Here is a 12,934-nt window from a genome sequence, read left to right on the forward strand (position 1 = left end):
TGGGGATACACACCATATGCATGTTCATACCATAATAAAGAGCACTAAAAGCCTGTTTAGTGCTTTGGTGGCAAGAGCTAGAGTTTAAGCCCACTGGAAGTTGGGAGTTGAACCCATTGAGGACCACACTTAACTCCATGAAACCTCTTTAGAATATTAAGATGTCTCACATGAAAAGAAAGGAAAATGAGTCACTCACTTTGTCCCCACGGAAGGCTGGCAATAGAGGCTATGGTTCTCTCTATTACAGCTTCTCTTATTTTAAAAATAATCATGAAACAGAACAGAGCATGCAACACTGTGATGGGCCAGAGTTAAGATATATATTTAGCTAACCACTTATTAAAATAAAATCCTTATTATAAAGAAGAAAAAGAAAAGGTATAGACATCTAAAACCTTCACTCTTGGGATAACATGCATGTGTGATTGTTGCAGTTTGATAGAAAGAGCAAGGAAATGCAGAATAACTCGTGTGTTCAGACTGCTCCAGTGCACCCACCCATCTCCAGAAGCAGTGTGTTTCCAGAGGGCAGAGATAGCCCAGCTCCATGCCTCTTTTGGTTAATTTCTTCTTGATGCATCATTCTCTAAGGAGACTGCTCAAGTTCCCAGTCTTTCACACTGTTTTCAAACCTGGTTACCACTCCATGCATTTCTAAATGACAAGGCGACTTGGTATCAATCTTGATATGGGGAGAGAAAACCCAAACTGACAGTTAGAGGAGACTGAGGGCCGGGGAGGCACTACCCATCTCTCCCTCATCCCAAATGTCATTCCTCCTCCGCCTGGGCTGCGCAGGCCACATTGATAAAGAAATGAGCCCATACTTGAAAGTTTCTGACAGGTGTCACGGATGCAGACACAGAGTGGCCGGGAGGGATGGCGCTTGATGTGACAGTGGCAGAGCCATTGAGGCTGGCTCCAGGACACACAGAGTTTGGTGGATGTCAATTCTAATTCTTGTCATACCCCAACTCCAGAGTGGTGTCTACAAATGGACAAAGCCAGAGGGAAGTGTTCAGAAAACTTTGCAACAGCATGCTAAACAACTGATGCTACCAAGCCACAACAGTGCAGGACTGGCTGCTGTGGTAGCCACCTCCATCTGGGGTTGGTTAGAGGGGGATATAGGACTGGTCCCACTGGTTTCCTGTGTTTATTTGCTCTCTGTGTTCTTATTCTACTTTACTTCATAGGTTTCCATTTGGAAACTCTTTTCCACATTTGGTGTGGGAGGAATTGGGGGAGGGGAGAAGAGTGCTAACATCCCCCACATCCGGATACTCAGGTAACTTTGATCGTTTTAAAACAGCAGCCTCTGTTTCAGATCCTCTAGGATCTATTTGGCAAACCTTCTCCCCTCTAACCCAGTCAGAGAATGATTTATAATGGTAGGCCAGAGCTGGCTTCTCAGAAACTGTGTGCAAAACAGTTTCATAAATATTGCTCTCTTGCATTATTTTGAAATATTACTTCTTTTTAATGTTCTGCCAAAGTCAATTTTTTTTTTTTGCTTACTAAAAATCCACGGGCAGGCTTCCTACTTAGCCAAAGTAACAGGTGGTACCCAAGTTCACCTGTGGGAGAGACAGTTCTGATTATCTCTAGCCCCAAACTGAGGTTAGGGGGCATGATGGATAGCAGCAGATGTGTGGATAATCTTTAATCCAAACTTCCACCCTGCTAGCACAATATATTTATTTAATAGTTCTTAACTCAATATATTGGCTTATAGTTAAGCATCTTTAAGTAGCATGAGGATTTGATAAGTACATTCATTTATTTAAAAAATAAATAAATAAACTTGACGTAAATTTGATAAAATAGGCAGTGGCACCCATATAAGCTCCAAGTTTGGTTTCTGCTGAAAATTTCTTGGGGCCTTGAGCATGGTAATAAATCAACTGTGGTGTTGATCTCAACCCCCAAATGCCATGAGTCACTGCTGAAGAGAATTCTGGTGTCACAGTGACCCAAAGTACACTAGAACTTTGTGGGAAGCAGGCCAGGAGGGGATATTTTTGTTGTAACATTTACCATGGAATGTTGAAATGAGTTTACTGTCATATCACAATTTCTCTGCTGTTACAACACACTTTGATAAAACCCAACTTCACATACTCCCTGGTTTTGTATTTGGGAATTAGGTGGCCTTTTCAATGAAGCATCACTCTGGGCCTGTCCATCAGCAATGATGCAAGCAGCTTTCATTATTTTAGCTTCATTAGCTTTTCTTACAAGTGAGCAAAAGTCTAACTCATTCTTAATAGATATCTACTAGTTACTATTTACTTTGGCCTCTGCTGTCTTAACAGTAAGGATATCTTCTCTCATTTTCTTCACAGTATTTTTACATGAGCAAAAGTTACTGAATTTGATGTGACGTTTTCCTAACCTTTATTTTTTGATTAATGTTCTTTCAGTGTATTAAAATATTCACTTTATCCCATATATATTACCAGATTTTTAACTTCCCTTCTCATTTTGCCTTTCATATTTACATCGAAAATCCACCCAGAATTTCAAAATTATTTGTGTTTTAAACTGATCAAATTGTATTAAATAAGCAGAAAATGAAATTATTTGACATCTGATAAACTTTTTTTTTAACTAAAAATCTCAAAATGAACTCTTCAAAGCTCAGTAACTACCCCAGAGAATGATTTCAAACATGCAAATTAGAAGCAACTACAATGTCCTATCAAATCTTCAGGAGAAGTGGGTGTGCGTGCTACGTGCCCCTCGTTTGATATGCTGTGCATAACCAGCAGACAAATGCAGAAATAAAAAGCTACACTAAAGGCAAGCTCTAGAAAATTATTAGCAAATTCAAATGCAAATATTTTAAGTTTTTTATTTTTGAAATTAAAATTTTAAAGTTGAATAATATTTAAAAATGTTTTCACCACTGGACATAGTGGGACAAGTTATTATTTCTGTCACTCAGAAGGCAGAAGTAAGTGGATCTGAGTTTTGAGGCTAGCATGGTAAATTAATCACCAAGTGTGGGACTGTGATAGGCAGTCTATTTTGGTTGAATGGGGCTTGCTCCGGTGACCCAATAGAGAAATCTACAAGGGACAGAAAGGCGAACCACGTTCCCAGAATCAGGTGCCTGTCCATAATTCTGTGACTCAGTCATGCAGACAATGTCCCAAGCTTCTGGCATTCTGGCTAGACTCCAACCCCACAGTTACCTGACTTTAACCAGGTATGTTTCTCCCCACAGTTACCTGGCAACAGTAAGATAGCCCAGGCCACTATAAGAGGGGCTGCTTGACCCCTCCTCACTCTTTTTAGCCCTCACCTTTCTTACTCTCTAGCCCTCCTTCTCTCTTTCCATTTTCCCCTCTCTCCATGTAGCCATGGCCAGTCTCTCTTTCTACCTTCTCTCCTTTCTCCCTGCCTTTCCACAATAGAGCTCTAAAACCAGACTGTCTCTGATCATGAAGGCCCACCATGCTTAAATGATGGGATGGGCTTTCTCCTAAAGAGTCACATCTAACCTCCCACCAGAAGGCCATCCCGTGCTCCAGCCACAGACCTGATCAAAGATTCTGCCCGTGTGGGAGCCATCCAGCGCCACCTCTCCCCTGCCCTCTCCTCCCTTCATCTCTGTGCCGCCCCGGGGGCCCCTATTCTGTTCTCAGCTCCTCTGCCATATCAAGTGTGGGATGCTGAGGTTGAGAACCTGGTACCTGGGGCTGTCCCTTGTCCACCACCTGCCGTGTGGGGTCAGTGGCTTAACACAGGCAGACACCCACCCGGGGCTGTGTGGAAAGCGTGCGCAATCCTCCCGAGTCCGCACGCCCAGAGCACTGGAACTCTGGCAGGATGTGGGTTCTCTCCCACTCCCCTCTTTCGCCCACATCCATGGCCCCGCAACCAAGTATAGTGAGTTCTAGGCCGGCCATGACTACATAGTAAGACCCTATCTCAAAATACAAACCAAAAGTTGTTATTGCAGCTAAGTTTAGCTTATGAAAGAAATCAAGTTTGGTAGTCTGATACAATAATCAAAACTCAGCTCAATAAATCTAATACATGGAAGGAAGAGCTAGGAAGATGGCTCTGTGGTTGATCTCAGTTTGGATTCCCCAGCACCCACAGAAAATGCATGAGTTGTGACCATTGACTGGTAACCTCAGTGCTGGGGAAGGGAAGAGTTGGGGGAGAAACAGGCAGATCCTGAGGGCTCTCTGGAAAGTAAGGCTAGCCTAAGTAGACAGCTCCAAATTATATGAAAGACTGTCTCAAAGAAAAAACAAACAAAAACAAAAACAAAACCAAACCAAACAAAACTAAAAATGGGGTTATATTGAATGTCATAAGTGTCATACTAGGGCTGGTGAGGTGGCTCAGCGGGTAAGAGCACCCAACTGCTCTTCTGAAGGTCCTGAGTTCAAATCCCAGCAACCACATGGTGGCTCACAACCATTCGCAACGAGATTTGACTCCCTCTTCTGGCGTGTCTGAAGACAGCTACAGTGTACTTACATATAATAAATAAATAAATAAATAAATAAATAAATAAGTGTCATACTAGGTATACTCCCATCACAGCAAGGGAGAGCAAACCAGGACACCTCTCTTGCATGATACATATGTAGTAAAACTTAAATGTCTACCAAATGTGTATAATTGAGTATTTTCCTAATCTGTATGGCATGTTCACATAGTAATACACTAAAGGTAAATAGGATGTCAAGATGAATTCAGCAGACAACCAGTCAAAACCCTGGTTCATTTCCATACCTTCTATGGTAGGTTCCATGCTGTGGCGACACACTGGGCTTTCTTCTACACAGAGACCACACTGCTCAGAACATGACATTGGAATACTGCAAACATGCCACTAGGAGGGAACTAAAGCCCATTAAGTCTTTTTCCTGTGTGAGGAGGAGGCCTTCCTCCAGATCCCTTCACTCAGCATTGGAAAAAACTTCAGAACTAGTATTTCCTGGACCAAGTTAGAGCTCAGTTGATGACTACTCACCTAGCACACACAAGGCCTGGTGTTTGATCCCTAGTGCTGCGTAAAGCTGGGTGGGTTGGTGTATACCTCTAACACGAGTACTTACAAGGTTGGGGGCAGAAGGATCAAGGTCATCCAAGAAGGATCAAGGTCATCCAAAGCTGCACAATTCCAGGCAAATTAGGGCTACACGAGATGAGATAGAGGGATGCAAGCCAGCAAACAAGCAAACAATAAGCTCTGCACTTACAAAGTAAAAGAAGATTTGGCGTTTTAGATTGAGCCCACCCTATTAAACAGCAACCATGTGAGCTGTGCAGCATAGCAGGGCTCTGAGTAAGGATCCCAGGAGAGTTCTCTGACCTATAGACTTACCCAATTCCCTACTCCTGGTACCTAGTCAGTTGCTAGAATATAGTTTCTGTGATTCGAGGTCAGAGGTATGCAGTAGGCCACTATGCAAGAACAAAGTTCTTCTCTCTACAACAGAGCCTTGATTTGATGGTTTCTGTTCCTGTCTTAGTTCCATTTCTGTTGCTGTGATAAAATATCATGAGCAAGGTGATTAACTTAAGCAGGGGGAGCTTATTTGGGCATTACAGTTCCAGAGGGGTGAAGTCCATTGTTGGGGAAGCATGACAGCAAGCAGCAGGATTGGCTGCAAGAAGCAGAGAGCTCACATGTTGGCCACACACCCCTACACAAGAAGCATGTATGCATATTTACACATACATACACAGAGAAAGAGGGAGAGGGTGGGGAGAGGGAGGAGAAGAAAAGAGGGAAAGAGAGACAGAGACACAGAGGCAGATGGAGACAGACAGACAGAGAGAACTGGATGGAAATGATCCATGGCTTTTACTCTTAAAAATAGAGCTCAGTATATAGTTTCTCCAGTAAGCCTTCACTCTAAACTTCCTCAACTCGTGTCATCAACTGGGGACCAAGTGTTCAAGAGTCTGAACATCCTATGGGCTCATAGACTCATCTAAACCACTACAGTACCAAAGGATGTCCACAATGTCTAGGTCAAGTATTACATTCAAATCCAACAGCGAATCTCTCAAAATGCACTCCCCTCTCCCTAAGGGGAGATCCTCCTCGGTCCTGCCAGCACAGCATCTCATGTCCTCAGTTCCTACCCTCTTCTTCCCACACTCTAATTCTCAATTGGAGAACAGGACCTCAGAACAGACAGGGCACCAAGCATTTCAGCCCTGAGGTTAGCTGATACAAGGAGCTCATAGACACAACCATTTTTTTTACTTAAGATCTTTATCCTACTAGTTTCTTCCGCCCTGGAATTCTACTACATATAATGATGATGAGTGATTTCATACCAATGAAAATCTGGAAAATGAACCAGAACTACTGCCCTAGCTTTGGTTAAGGGAGGGTGTAGGCCAGAAATCAGGAGAGAGGAGAAACCGTAATACTGGTTGCAAAGGCAGAAACCCTCCTCTCCATACCCTTAACATAATCACACTGCTTTCATATTATAAAATGATAGAGTATAACATGGTTAAATACATCACTGATTTGCCAATACTAGGTATTGGTGTATCCATCTAACTGGCGGTGTGGCTGCCTGAGGTATTGATTGTACTGTCTAGTGGTTGAGAGAGATGTTATCTTGATTAATTAGAAGTCAAAAACAAATGCATCTTCTATAAGATCTCTTGTGGTACTCACCTGGGGAAAAAATAACTACAAGTGTCAAGGAAATGTTGAAAACTTAAAAGGACAGGGTGAGGAGGTGGCAAACGACCCCTTCTGCCATCCATCCAGAGCAGAGATGAAGCCTGTGAACACCCAGTAACTAGGTGTGAGCTTACCAGCAGACATGTGGGCTTTTATCTCTTTCTTCCTTTCCTACACCTTTAGGTTGAGAATATACAAAGAGAAAACCCCTAGAGTTTAGGGAAGCAACCTTCCTCTCTTGGCTGCATCTGAAGAACTACCTTCTCTACCATCCCAAAGGCTAGTAAGTGATCAGGTATGGAATTTCACAACGTGGGAGGCCATATGGAAGGTCCCAGAAGATAATCCTCATGATTGTTATGTAACATTAACCAATAATGCTGTGTATTGAGGCATGGTTTCATGTGCCATGGGCTGGCCTAGTCATGGGTCTTGTAGCCAAGGATAATCCTAAACATCTGATCCCCCTGCCTTCCCTACTAAATGCTAGGATTACAGGCATGTACCAGCAAGCCTGGCTTATATGATGCTGAAGATCAAACCCAGGGCTTGGTGTAGTTAATACTGTTCTTACAGAAACCATCTGCTTGTGTTCTAAACTTTGGCCAAAGATAAGGATATTTTTATTGAAAATCTCAAACCACTTAGAAAAGAGGAATGTTTCAACAGATTAATGAAGCATCACAAAACCTGACCTCAAAATACCAACCTACACAACATCATAAATCATAATATTGACAAAAGTCAGGCTTTCTTTGGGGCCTGTGAACTCATTTCCCTAAAGCCGATCACACTGGGTTTTGTTGTTGTTGTTGTTGTTGTTTTTCCTTATTTTTCTTTATGATCTAAATTTTTTAAATAGTTCCTCAACTTCAGCACTGCCAATATGAAAAACAAAAAAAGCTAATGGCAGTTACTTGCCATTGTGGGTGCAGGGAAGGTTGAGTTATGAGTGGACCTGGAAACACGGTAGGTCAATAAGTAACTGCTCTGTCATTCGTGAATGATTAGACATTTGGAAAATGGCATTGTTAAGCCTTAGCATCCTATTAGCTGTCATTGATTTGTTCAACATGTATTTATTAGAGTGAAGAGATTACTATGATGAGACAAAAAGATGTCCTGTCCCTGCCAATGCTGAAACTCTAGTAGTAGCTGTGTCATTTTAAGTGGGAAAATATATGTAAAGGACTTTGGAGTCTATGATGTGTTTAGTAACTATAAGATACTATTGATATTTTCATAGCAATCAGAAGATGGTTTCTGCCTTCAATGGGGCTGAGCGGAAGAGATCCTCCCTCATACTGTAAATCAGCTATTTGAAAGTCTAAACTGCATAATTGAAAGACTGTTTGCCAACGTCACTTTCATTTATTAATTTGTTTTGTTTCCTTAGAATTCTTTACCTTCATGGCATAGTTATAAATTGGTTGAGTCGATGTCACCTGGCACAGGTCATCCTTTTAGGTAACTTCAGGTTACTCTTCCGTCTTGTTTCTCTTTCATTAGTTTCCATATTAGCCAGATAACTCAGACTAGATCCTGGCTTGAAGTTGGTTCATCCACTCACCCACTATCATTAAATTCACATTTCAGGGCACATTATTTGGGTCATATGTCCATAACACAGCAGGAGGTCTGATGCCTGTAGGCTGTCAAGGAAATCTATAACCTCTATTTCTGGCAAATTTCACAGAATATAGAATTGAACTGTTAACTTCTAAGCAAGGTGTGGGAACTACATAATACCTTATGTTGTACTCTCAACCGACCTGCTCCAGTGTCCCTACACAGCATAACAAAACAAAAACAAACAAACAACAGTCCAAAAGAGCTATCCTGGATGGCACACAATTTTATAAGTAGTGTTTGAAAGAGTCAGTTTTTAAAGTTTCATGTTAAATTAATACACTTTTTTCCCAAGAGTATATGGGTGGGGATCATGTACATAGTTCAGCTATTCAATTACCCTCTTAACCTAGTGAGGACAGGGCTTCATGAAGGGAAACTATTCTTTGACCATTATAATCATTCATTAAAACATAAGAAAGACAAATTTCTCTTAAAAAGTCCAACCCATGTAACAGAAATATGTTCTCAGAGAGGTCTCATTTGTGCCTCTAGCATCTATTCAGGTTTTCATAATGTCTTAGCTTATTCAATAAATGGACAGTGACTATAGCAACCATGCCAACCCTCCAGCTCATGCAGGATCTCCTGTATTCAGTCAAAAGCAGGTCTTGATTTTGTGTTTTCACCTTCTTGAACATATCCAATCACATGAGCATGATTCTCCCCAAGGACCATTCAGGTAAGCCTCTTTATCTCACAGAGAAACAAAGCACAGGAAAATATGTATTCTTGCCTCACTAGTCCAAGGGAGCTCCCAAATCTGAAATGTGCTGAGTGTCAGTCTGCAAATGTATCTCATGTATGTATGTATGAATGTCCTCCAAAATAGGAGATTTCAAATACTTCCCTTTGAATAAACAAACATGGGATGCTCATTATCCTCTCTCCCATGTTTCCCACATCAGGACACATGTTCCATCCTACCTGCCTTATTGGGGTTACATTTTATATTCACACATTACTTTCCTATAATAATAATAATATTATTATCAACAATATCTAGGCTTAGTGGTAGCTATTTTGTCAAGAACTAAGAGAAATGTCCTACACATAAAAAACAACTTCAGGGAGAAAAAACAAAACCATTACTTTAGAGGTGATAAAACAGACTGAGACTAAACACATTAAAATGTTGGGCTTGCTAATCTTTTTTTGGCAGAGAAATGACTTTACTCTTAGGGAAACCAGCCATCTAAGTATGCATGAACAGGCCTCCATCAGCAGCAATGGTTTAACCCATGAATCACTAAGAAACCCCATTCTACTTAATACTCCTTTGTAGGAAAAGTGTTGCTGCTCTGCACTGTACCAACCAGTGGCCTATACTTGTAGCACTCCGCTATGAAAACAAATTTAGGTGTCTAGCTACACAAGTGTTTGGTGTTGAGAGAAAACATCCAGTGTTTAAGATTCTAGAGCTCAAATTCCACATTGTTTTTCTTTCCTCAGTTGCCTAACAACTGCATGAAAAAATCAGATTCTCAGAGATACACAATGTCTGTGCCTTGGGGTACAGCATCTGAACCTTTTCCTACACGCTTAAGTAAAACAAACAACAACAACAAAGTCTCTTGCCCGGAATCTTCCCTCTCTTCTATCTTAGCAGTAGCTGCACAAAGAGGAACCCTAAGACACCCAGAGCTTCCCTAGTATTCTGATTTATCCAATGATCCATTAAAGAAAAAAGAATCAGCAGTCGAAATATATATATATATATATATATATATATATATATATATACACACATATATTTTATATATATAATAGAGTTCTCTATATATTATATGTACATACATATAATATATATTATATAGAGTACTATAAATATAAACACAGTCAGCCTTCAGGATTCCTGGGGTATAGTTTCCTGAACTCGGCAGAGCCAGGTGCACACTTGTCCTCTTATATAAATTATCATAACCTTTACATATAACATTAATATACCCTCTTGGATCATTTAAACCATCTGTAAATTACTTCCAAATACTGAATACAATCGCAGGGTTGTGTCGATAGCTGTTATGGCATATTGGTTAGTGAGGACTCTAAGGAGAACAGAATCTAGATGCGTCAGCTCCGTACCCAATCTACTCTGCTGACAAGAGGTTTTCATCCTCAGTCGACTGAAGGCATTAATGTGGACCCCTGCGCGTGCCTGGTGCTTACTTTTCAAGTTAGTACTGGGCCAGCAAACAAAAAGAGCACAAAGTAGGGAGAGCAAGAATAAGCCAGAACCTATAAAGCTGAACTACAAGTCAGGAGGAATGTGTAGTACTCTGGAAGCCAAAAGAGCCTCTTACCTTTTATGGGCCTCCAGTTTTGGAGAGGAGCTGCAGTGCTCTGCTGGCACCTGGACCACACATTAGAGATCCTGGAACAGAAGGCTGGACCGGCTAGAGGAAATGTGAGTGCCCCCATGCTGTTTACAGCAACCAGTGGAGCCAACAAACAAGCAAACGGAGCCCCAGCAGCAAGTCCTCAGAAGAGCCAAGCATCATGGCCGCACCTCTACTTCCTCCTTGGTCACACCTCTACTTCCTCCTTCCGCTTCTCAAAGAAAATGGATCCTGAAAACCAGAATTGTCAGAAACATAGTTCCAGTTAGCCCACACAAGGCACGTTCACCCTAGCCTGCCCCACTTTTTCTACTTGCCTCTATAAGCCTCTTAGTCAACTGGAAATAAAGAGAGTAGCAGGCTTTTAAGCAGGATACTGATGCACTAATGCTAGCCTGGGATCCCACAGTCTTCAAGCCCTTCTGAGCATATTCTCCAAGCAGCTCCACTCAACGGCTGTTCTGAGGAAAGGGCTCACCTCTTATCCTACACACATTCTACTGGGTGTTAGATGTCTTCTTTAAGCAATGTCTTAATAATTTCTGGAAATGTTTTCCTGTGAAACCACATCTGGCAGGTAGGATGATGCTGAACTTACACCACGGGTTTGGTTTCAAGTTTGTAACAAGCCGAGGGCCCAAACACAGAGCCTGGAATTTGAGTCTCTCTATCTAGCCCAAGTAACAAGGCACAGGTGAATCTTCCCCACCCTAGATCTTCGTAGCATTTAAGATGAGAATTAATGCAGCTGACTCCCTTTAAACAAAACAAAGTAGACCGAGACCAACAAAAGGCAAATCCATGCTAGGGAACATGCCAGCTGGCATTTACATAGAAGATTGCATATTTTCACAATGCTGTCATGTTTTTCCCACCTGCCTCTATGTGAATGTTTTATCTTTCAAACTAGCCTACACATTCCTAACTAAGGTCAAACAACCTCCTTCTCTGTACCTTCTCCCAGAGTTGCCCAAATACAGGTGTCTGTTGATGTAGACATATTACCTCCAAAAGGCTGCACTAGATCTGCATGGTACATACACCTTAAATCCAAGAACCAATTATTACACAATTCAGTGACGAAGAGCTTTTTGGATAAGGCCACCCGGTAATTAGAGGGACTCCCTAGTGTGCCTCCACCAAATGGGTCCCTGCAATAAGCAGCCCTCCTAAATCTAACCCCCCCCCCCACACACACACATAGGCAACTGCATTCACTGTAGAAATCGGAGGCCGTTTGCTAACTTCACATCATCACCTGAGCCAGCTGGGGTAGATAGCAAAGAAGAGCTGGGCTAATTTAGTCAGCTGGGCTCACTCTGCCCTGCTCTGACTGACAGGCTGGGCCCCTGCTCGTGCCTAAAAAGCAGCATCTGGGAATGACATACAGTTTGATAACATAAGATGCTTAGGGTTTTTGGCTCAAGTGAGATGTTCGGAGCTAATAGCCCTGTGAGCTGAGTTTTAGCTGTGATCTGCACCTTGAGATATCCGTTCTGTCTGGCTCAGGAAAAAGGGGAAAGAATGAGAGCTTATTTCTAGAAAGGTTTCTGATGAACAGCATTTGTCATTGAAGGGGAAGATGGGTATAATTAGCTTGTCAGTCTAGTTTGGGCTGAGCAGGCTGTCTCTGCTAAGAAAGATGGACTAACTGCCAGAGCCACTGACAGGCAGTCGATAGCGCAGCAATTAATGTCATAAATAATTCCAGAACCAATTACATCAAAATGGACTCGGAGCTTTAAAAAGGTACAGAATTCTCTTATTCTTCCTGCTAACAGCAAGAAACAGCTTTCATTTTTCTCCGTAATTACTTTTCATTGTATATAGCAATACAACTGAGCTTTTCTGTCCATATTTAAGCCTTGTCTTTCTCCGAGCCTCTTCCCCCACCACCAGACTCCCTCCTTCACCCCACAGGACAAGGCTGTTAAAGTCGATCTTCCCTGCCAGAGCAGCGGGGTGAATGTATAATCTTTTAACTTGGCTGTTGCCGGAGAACTCCAGCTACACCTAAATGATTAAGAGCCGAGTTTTCGAAAATGTCATGGACCGTGACAGCAGAATGCCCCAAACAATGGCATTTGGAAATGAAGACATTTGCGAAATAAATGGATTTGTCTTATTATTTTAAAGGTTGCTGTGACTTTACTTACACTGAATATATTGATCCCTCCCCATTTCTTCTCTTTCTCTCCCCCCCCACCCCGACCCCCTTCCCTGCTTTGTACACGTCCATGCATGGACACTAGGCCAAAGTGTTCCCTCTACACTGTGAATATAAATT

At 41.9% G+C, this 12,934-nt stretch overlaps 1 long non-coding RNA gene across 1 annotated transcript in view; it reads right to left on the reverse strand.

The window, feature by feature from the left end:
- LOC110325452 overlaps window positions 1-11,810 on the reverse strand; it is a 57,907-nt gene extending 46,097 nt beyond the window's left edge. Inside the window, exons 1-2 of the long non-coding RNA XR_002380740.1 lie at window positions 11,357-11,810; window positions 10,612-10,878 (exon numbers count right to left, since the gene is read on the reverse strand). This is a non-coding gene — a long non-coding RNA (uncharacterized LOC110325452). The remainder of the gene's footprint in view (window positions 1-10,611; window positions 10,879-11,356) is intronic.
- Between the last annotated feature and the right edge of the window lie 1,124 nt (window positions 11,811-12,934).

The sequence above is a fragment of the Mus pahari genome, chromosome 8 (assembly GCF_900095145.1).
Source record: "Mus pahari chromosome 8, PAHARI_EIJ_v1.1, whole genome shotgun sequence".
Lineage (NCBI taxonomy): Eukaryota > Metazoa > Chordata > Mammalia > Rodentia > Muridae > Mus > Mus pahari.